At 37.2% G+C, this 9,566-nt stretch overlaps 1 long non-coding RNA gene across 1 annotated transcript; it reads right to left on the bottom strand.

The window, feature by feature from the left end:
- Positions 1–5,154: 5,154 nt before the first annotated feature.
- LOC124870335 lies at positions 5,155–8,419 on the bottom strand. The gene is made up of 3 exons (XR_007038739.1): positions 6,367–8,419; positions 5,984–6,291; positions 5,155–5,886 (listed from the first exon to the last, which is right to left on the bottom strand). It is a non-coding gene; the product is annotated as an uncharacterized LOC124870335 (long non-coding RNA).
- Positions 8,420–9,566: the final 1,147 nt, after the last annotated feature.

The following is a 9,566-nucleotide window of genomic DNA, read 5'->3' as shown; positions in this document are numbered from 1 at the left end:
TATTTCCTGTCCTGTTTTCTCCTTGTACTTGTGTAAGTTTCCTGTCACCATTTAATGAATATTTGTGTTCATCCAATGCTCCTGTTTGTGCCTGGGTCCACAACCACAAAGTCTAACATTGAGGACATTCAAACACCAAGAATTTGATTTGGAAAACCTGCCCCCACTACAAAAAGAGTGAGTAGCAGATTAACAGAAAGAAAATAATGCAGACTGGATATTTGAACTGTTTTGATTCAGTTTACCACAGAAGCATGAGATCCATGAATAACATTACAATATCTCAAATGACAAGGGGCTGCTAATCTGCATAACCTGGAAAATGTACAGTTATCCTACATTACTATAGCCTGAAAGACCTAACGTGGGAGAATAAAGCTTATTAAAAACCTGTTTGTTTTTATTGGACACAGGAAGCACACAAGCAGGTAAAATACACAAACTCTAAAAGTCTACCCAAGTTAAAGCTAAATAGATTATTATGGAGTAAAGATGGATGGGAGCTAACTAAATCTTAGCCTATATAATGCACGTTGATCAACTAATACGGGTCAAACAATAAGATCAGAGGCAGTCGGTACAGTTGTTTTCATCTACAATAAAGATGTGTAAAAAGTACAGGTCCTTCTCAAAATATTAGCATATTGTGATAAAGTTCATTATTTTCCATAATGTAATGATGAAAATTTAACATTCATATATTTTAGATTCATTGCACACTAACTGAAATATTTCAGGTCTTTTATTGTCTTAATACGGATGATTTTGGCATACAGCTCATGAAAACCCGAAATTCCTATCTCACAAAATTAGCATATTTCATCCGACCAATAAAAGAAAAGTGTTTTTATTACAAAAAACATCAACCTTCAAATAATCATGTACAGTTATGCACTCAATACTTGGTCGGGAATCCTTTGGCAGAAATGACTGCTTCAATGCGGCGTGGCATGGAGGCAATCAGCCTGTGGCACTGCTGAGGTCTTATGAAGGCCCAGGATGCTTCGATAGCGGCCTTTAGCTCATCCAGAGTGTTGGGTCTTGAATCTCTCAACGTTCTCTTCACAATATCCCACAGATTCTCTATGGGGTTCAGGTCAGGAGAGTTGGCAGGCCAATTGAGCACAGTGATACTATGGTCAGTAAACCATTTACCAGTGGTTTTGGCACTGTGAGCAGGTGCCAGGTCGTGCTGAAAAATGAAATCTTCATCTCCATAAAGCTTTTCAGCAGATGGAAGCATGAAGTGCTCCAAAATCTCCTGATAGCTAGCTGCATTGACCCTGCCCTTGATAAAACACAGTGGACCAACACCAGCAGCTGACACGGCACCCCAGACCATCACTGACTGTGGGTACTTGACACTGGACTTCTGGCATTTTGGCATTTCCTTCTCCCCAGTCTTCCTCCAGACTCTGGCACCTTGATTTCCGAATGACATGAAGAATTTGCTTTCATCCAAAAAAAGTACTTTGGACCACTGAGCAACAGTCCAGTGCTGCTTCTCTGTAGCCCATTTCCTGCACACGCCTGTGCACGGTGGCTCTGGATGTTTCTACTCCAGACTCAGTCCACTGCTTCCGCAGGTCCCCCAAGGTCTGGAATCGGCACCTTCTCCACAATCGTCCTCAGGGTCCGGTCACCTCTTCTCGTTGTGCAGCGTTTTCTGCCACACTTTTTCCTTCCCACAGACTTCCCACTGAGGTGCCTTGATACAGCACTCTGGGAACAGCCTATTCGTTCAGAAATTTCTTTCTGTGTCTTACCCTCTTGCTTGAGGGTGTCAATAGTGGCCTTCTGGACAGCAGTCAGGTCGGCAGTCTTACCCATGATTGGGGTTTTGAGTGATGAACCAGGCTGGGAGTTTTAAAGGCCTCAGGAATCTTTTGCAGGTGTTTAGAGTTAACTTGTTGATTCAGATGATTAGGTTCATAGCTCGTTTAGAGACCCTTTTAATAATATGCTAATTTTGTGAGATAGGAATTTTGGGTTTTCATGAGCTGTATGCCAAAATCATCCGTATTAAGACAATAAAAGACCTGAAATATTTCAGTTAGTGTGCAATGAATCTAAAATATATGAATGTTAAATTTTCATCATGACATTATGGAAAATAATGACCTTTATCACAATATGCTAATATTTTGAGAAGAACCTGTATTTGAATAAATTTATCTTTTTATTGTAGCATAACCTGTGTAAGGTTCTCATGGCCTATTAAACAGAAACAGGCCCACAGCATTACACATCCCCCATCTGACTTTACTGGGGGTTTGACTTAGCGTGGAAGCCAGTAGCCCTAGTAACCTGTTCTTGATGTACAGAAAAGGCTTTTTTTCGGCATATCTCCCAAACAACTGGTTTGTATATAGATAGCATCTCGTGGGTTTCATGGAGACTTCATTAACCCTACCTGCCACTCTTTGCTGCAGTTCAGAGAACAATCAATATTTTTTATTTTCCCCTAACCATCTTCTTTACTGTGCATGATGGACAGATAAACTTTGGTCCTCACCCAGCCTTTTTTGTCACAATTCCAGTTGCTGTAAATTTTTCACTTATTGCTGTGACTAAATGTTGGCAACTATAGCAATTTAATGACTTTTGAAGAAGTCAACACACATCCATCTTACTTGATTAACATGCTCTATTGTCTTAAAGTCTTAGAAATGTGATACCAGTGATTGTGTTGATTTCTCTGATTTATTCATATAAAAGTTTATTTTTTTCATTGTGTTACGGCTTGCGAGATATAGGACCCCAGAATGCAGACGAGCAGGCAGCGTGATGGTAAGTGAAAAAGGTTTAATAACAAACTCACTCACAGCAGGAGGCAGGAACAAAACAACAAACGGGCAGGCGAGACAGGCATGGCATGATCAAAAAACAAAACATGATATGAGAAAGGTTTCCGCGACGACTAACTGAACAGGTGTGTATATACGGAGTGAAAACCAGGTGGAGCAAGGAGACAGATTAACTTTGAGCAGGTGAACCGAATAAACTTAATTGACAGACCAAACAAAATGTGGCAGCAGCAAAAACAGACACTCTAATATACAAACTTGTAAACTTGACAAAACATGAAGACTAAAACATGACTAGAAAAATAAACAGAAGCATGATTCAAAATCTAAGAATAATAATAAATAATAATAAACAAAAGAACGAGTCAAAACCTTAACTGTGAAAAACATAAGAAAAAACCTGAAACCAAAAACCAAACAACCCCAAATCATAACACATTGTGACACTGTGGTATACAATTCATTTATTTTAATGCTTTTTGCACATCTCCACTTTGATGGATGATTGTGAAAGCTATTGTATTTACATGTCATTTTCCCCTTTTTCACAAGTTAATTCCTCAAGTAAAATGATGAACCTTGAATGTTAACCAAGAAAAGAAAAAAAAGTTTTTACTTTTTATACGTGTCAATCTTTACTCATGACTCACAACAGTTTGATAATGCAGAAAATCAACTAAACCTATAAGACTCTACATACTTCCTTCTAGATGAAAACACATTGGTAGATGAAAAGTGTTTCTTTTATTCCTTTTTGTAAACCAAACAGCACCTACATATAATACGTTTTACTCTGTACTGCACATCAAGGATGCATTTAGAAATTATAGGCAGCAAAGATAAAACTGATGAATAAATACAGCTTGTCATAAATATTAAATATTAAAAATATGACCTGGAAATTAAATTATTTTAATTAAGAATATTCAACTATAGGTTTCTAGGATGTGGTGGTGGTGCTCAAGGAGCTGGTGGTGGTAGTGGCAGGAGTTGTCTTTTGTGCTCTGCGAAGCTGCCTGTAAAACACACGATCAAAAGGCCATTGTTAAAATAGCAGCTTGCACAGCAAACCGCCTCTCAAAAAAGCAGTTTGCTGTTTATGAAGAACTGACTAAAGGAATGAGAGACTACTCACTCTAGCTCCTTGATCTTCTCAAACACCCAGGCCTGTTTCCAGTGGCTGCAGATTTCTCGCTCTGCGGTCTTAAATCTGCCACAGAATAAATAGAATAAAATAAAAATAAAATCTGCTTTGCATTTTTACAACATATTGAACCACATACATGTTTCAACCATATAGTCTTCCTAGAAACATGCAATTGCCAATTTTGATAATGAACTGAACTTGACAGCATTGTTTTATAACTAGGATAAAATTGCAATGTGTGAACATTACTTGACTTTAAATCTGTATATGATTGAATTAAGAATGACAATATATTTATGTGTTTAAATTAGATGGTTATGTAAAATGCCCTGTGAAGACATTTGTTGTAAATTGGCACTTTATTAAAAAAACCTAACTAAACTGAACTGAATAGGAACTATAGAAAATATTTCTTACATGACTGCACGAACGCAGGGCAGGTTCTTCCTCTGGATCCTGTAGCCAATGATGGGAGCAGTGATGCTCTGATCACTGACCTCGACACAGCACTTTATAATCTTTATTTCTGTTTTACATGAGAAAAAAATATACATCATAAATGAACATTTGCATTTACTTTTAAAGTGTAAAGCAATTGCATTTTCCAATCTTTTAGAGACTTTTGCACAAGTTACATCTGCAAGACAAGAAAGAACATTACTGGATCTCTGACAGCAGACTTACCAGAGGCAGATGCTACCATTATTACTCCAACCAGAAAGGCCAGGCAAGTCAGTCTTCTGATGCACATCTGCATGGTTGCTGTGTGAGAAGCTCCGGAGATTCTTAGACACTGATATGAGGGTCCAGGGGTCGTTGTTGATGCCGAAGAACCAACCTCTAGGTTTTATTGTACAAAAAGAGGAAATGGAACCAACCCGGATGGATGAACAGTTAAGTATCATGAGGGTGTATCCGGATGGAGGAAGTGATGCACTAGATCATCCTGGAGACATCCATTTCCCTTTTTCATGTTTTAACTTGAACTTAAAACAATTATAAATATATAAAGTAAATTGATATGTCTACCTCAGTGTTATATAATTTAAAAGGTAACTTGTATATCTACAGAGTTAGGCCCAAAATTATTCATACTCCTGGCAGATTTAGTTTTAAAATTATTTACATTCAAATAAGAAGCAGGGTTTTCCTGAGAAATGAGACAAACATTTCTGAAAAGATAAAACACAGAGAAAGGACTATCAGTTTTGAAAAAAAGGAAACTACATCATATATATATATATACACACACACACACATATATTTGAAAATCTTTATAAAAAAATGGAATGTCAAAAATAATTTCTGCCCTGTTTAATCATAAATTGACAACCTTTTATTGGCATTATTCCAATCCAACTCTTATAAGTGATGACCCGACATTTGCACGTTTCAGATTCAAATTAGGACTGTGGCTGGGCCTCTCCAAAGAATGTTGCTAAAACCAAAAGATTACATTCAACCTAAATCTGCCAGGGGTATGAATAATCTTTGGCTTAAATGTATTCTCATGATATGTTTTTAACCTCTGCAATTCCCAGCAAAACTAAAAAAAAAAAAATACAAAATTTGAAAAGTGTGGCAGGCATCTGTATTTAATCCCTGAGTCAATACTTTGTAGAATCACATTTTGGTGCAATTAAAATGTGGTTATCAGCTTTCTATATTAAAATCTGGTTTTGCCCTTTCTTTACAGAATTACTCAAGGTCAGTCAGATCGACTGGAGAGCATCTGTGTAAATACCAGTTTTCAAGTGTTGCCACATATTTTTTATTAGATTTAGTTGTGGACTTTGACTGGGTCATTCTTGTCATTGTTTTCGTAATAGATCTGACCCACATACAGAAGAACACTCTGAGGAACAACTGAATCAGCAAAAGGTGTTTTATTTACAATAAGTGAGTCTGGAACATGAACGGGTGAATCGCCAACTGTATGAAAAGAGGGGGAAGAGAACTGGTGAGACAGGGAACTTATAATATTGCAAAATAACGAAAGGTAACTATTGTAATCAGAAGAACGGCTTACTAAATGAGTGCAGTCAGGTCGCCAGGGGTAGAGGGAGTCGGGACCCAGGTGTGCGAAACGGAGAAAATCCAGATGGTTTACTTGAGCTGCAGAGTGAGTTCTGGTGAGTTCAGGAGTTAGTTCAATGTTCAGGTATTTGCGTTGGAGAGTGGACAGGGTACGCTTCTGCCTTGGAAGATGCCAGCTTGGTACTTGGAAACGAAATCCAAACGAAAATCCACCAAACATAGGTAATCTTGATCGTCCAGAAACTTCTGGAACCAGAGTTAAAGTTCAATGGAGAATGATCAGAAGGTTCAGGTTTCTGCCTGGGAAGGAACATAAACAACGTCACCTTAAAGACAAAGAATGAAGCATTGGTTAGAAGTGGCTGAGTTTGTTACCACTGAAGGCAAACACTCTGGCATCGAAGTGCTGCCATCCTCCTGCTTAAATACTCCTCAAAGCAATGCAGACCAGTCGCACCTGTCATCCAGCACACATGAAAAACTCCGGCACCATCTGGAAACTGAAAACAAAGTCACAAACAAAGCACAACACACACACTGAACCCAGAACCCCGACAATTCTAACATATGAATATCCTTTGGTCTAAACCCGGGATCTGCAACCTGAGGCTCTGGAGCCACAAGTATCTCTTTAGACCCTCTATTCTTCCTCCTAATAACTTTGGTCAAAATACTAAATAATTAAATTATGTTTTAAAATGTAAAGATAGTAAACATTAAGCATTTTTTCCTATGTGTTTTAATGCCCTAAACTTTACATGCATAACATTTCTACAAAGAATGACACTGACAGTGTAAGGAATATTTTTTTATGTCAGTAGACTGCAAACTACATGCTTTTTTGATATAATTTTCTTTAAAAATCAAATATCCCATTGCTAAAATTTCCTATAGTAGGTATAACGAAAACAACATTTATGTAGAAGAGTCATGTTTATTTTGTGGTTCTAAATAAATGTTATTTAGCTGGTCCAGAGACAAAAATGGCTCTGCTCTTAACTATATGAATAAAGGAATACCATAGAAAAAATACATAAATATATATTTTATAAATTAATTTAGACTTAGATTTAGTTGAGCTTTTTCCTTATTGAAACCAGTGTGAGTCCTCTGCTGCATGATTGGTTGTGTTAGGACCCCCGCCATGAAGTGAACATGGATGAATTTGGACTCTGCACTGTACATAAACGAAGGCCAGTATGAACTTTTCTACACCTTTCAAAATCTCACTAACCTTCTAACATTCCTAACACAGCCAAGGAAGAGGGCGCATCAGAGCTGGAATCTCTAACCCAAGGGCACATTTCCCCTCCGCTCAGTCTCATTCCGGCTACAGACAGCGTCTTATGGATTGACCAGACCACGCGTCAGCTGAACGCTTTAAAACTTGCAAGCGAGTAAGAGTAACTTGAAGAGTACTTTGAAGAATCCTTGGATCCAAAAGTGACTACGATCACACCGATTGTGTGCAACAAAGTAATGATTTTGCTGTTCGAGTACCCAGGATTCATTCATCAAAATGATGTAATAAGACAAGACTTTTTTTCTGAGGCCTCTAGAAGCAACACTAATTAAAGCGGTTTGCATACCTTTTCTGAGTTTATCATTATATCGAACTCTGACATTAAGAAATTGTGTGAATTTATTCCAGAGCTTGGCTCATCCCTTTCATTATTGTCCTAATACTACCACCTTATTAGGTTGGTATTCACAACACTTAACAGGCTGAATTATTATTGAATTAAATTTTAAAATAATAAATATTAAATAATATATTCATAATAATAAGCACTAAAGTTGTAAGGATTTTCTTTTACAATTTTGTCTGGACCACAAGTCTAGTGCCCATGAGGCTTTCTTTCTATATCATGCTATATCAATTTTTCATCATTTCTGTTTTCAGCAATATTTCATAGAAAACATCACATGTTGGTCATTGTATTTCCCCTTTTTTCTGTAACTGTAAGTCATGGTCATCATAAAAGGAAAACAAAAGGGGAAGGAAGACTTTCCACCACAAACCACAGATTTCCGAGCATCGTCCATCATATTTGGTCATTTGTTCCTGCATGATCCACTAGTCAGCTTTTTCAGGTCTGTATGAAATAGGATAAAGCAAGAGTGTTTGGATGGGTTGTACTGGAATTCTAATTTCCCCTCAGGGATCAATAAAGTATCTTTGAATTGAATTGTAGTTTCAAGTCATCCATCTTTTTAATTCCAAATGTTTTTATAAATCTTTGTTTTAAAATTATTTTTTTACAGTGGAAGATACAATATCACTGCTTAATATGATAAATGACTTTTGCTTTTGCTGTGACTATGAATCTGAGATTATTATTTAATATTTTATCAAATAATATTTCGGTCTGTTAAGGGTTGTCCTGTGAATACCAGCCCAGTAAGGCGATGGTATTAGGACAAAATAGAAAAGTGCGAGACGAGCTCTGACATTACTGAACAGCATAAACTCTGCACACACAATTTCTTAAAATACAAGAATTTATTAACAAAAATAAGTCAACTCAAAGTCAAACATATTTCAATTAACAAACTTTTTACTATGCTAAAACAATCCAACTAAACTACCAAGCAGAATTAAAGAATAGGGAAGACTAATGGGCTATGTACAATATAAACAAGTTAATTAAAGATGATTGAAAATCATGACCAAAAGAGTGATGCAACATTACCATCCAATGTTATTTATGTTTGAGAACCAAGGATTATCTTGAAGAATCTGGAAGTGAAGTTAAGTTAGTCTTTGAACTACCTTAAGTTCTGGGGACTCCTCTGGAACCTCTGGAGATCATTGTGGATAGACGGATTCTTCATAAAATGAAGAACATTATGGAGAACCCTGAGCATCCTCTTCATGAGACTGTCCTACAACAACAGAGTGTCTTCAGTCAGAGGCTTCTTCAGATCTGCTGTAAGACGGAGCGCTTCAGGAGATCCTTCCTGCCCACAGCCATCAGCATCTACAACGGCTCTTTGAGGAAACCTTCATAATATGAGCTATAACAACATTTAATTTCCCTTTGGAATTAATAAAGTATTTTTGAATTGAATTGAATTTTTTAAGTGAAATAGTAGACCTTAAACCTAAGTTTATCAATTAATACCTACCTTTGGCAGGAAAATCTCCAGTCAAGATTTTTGTTCAACAATTTAAATGCTTACCACAGAAGAACAAGGTTTAAGTAACTATCTCATGCAAAGATATGTAAAGATCCTGTCTGCACTGATGAAAAAAGTTGCCTTCCTTGGCATGCAAAACTCTTGCTGCTGAAAAGGAAGAAACTCCAACCATTTCTGATTATTCACCAAATAAGTTTTGACCCCTAGGAGGCAGTCATAAACTGAACATTTTTACTGCAGAACCCTTACAGGAACCAGTGTATATTTGTGGTCTGGTCATGACCGATCTGGCTGCTAAGCCATGCTAAGCTAACCAGGCGGTTAGAGTGGAATTTCCCTGTAAACTCAGCCTGATCTTGATGGGCATTGTGGGATTTCTCGCTACCTGTTCTGTGTTTGTGGCAGCTGACAGTGAATATACAATATTTAGTAGG

Source organism: Girardinichthys multiradiatus, chromosome 6, assembly GCF_021462225.1.
Source record: "Girardinichthys multiradiatus isolate DD_20200921_A chromosome 6, DD_fGirMul_XY1, whole genome shotgun sequence".
Taxonomy (NCBI): domain Eukaryota; kingdom Metazoa; phylum Chordata; class Actinopteri; order Cyprinodontiformes; family Goodeidae; genus Girardinichthys; species Girardinichthys multiradiatus.
Note: the sequence above shows the minus strand (reverse complement) of the source record. Positions and strands in the feature narration are given on the sequence as shown.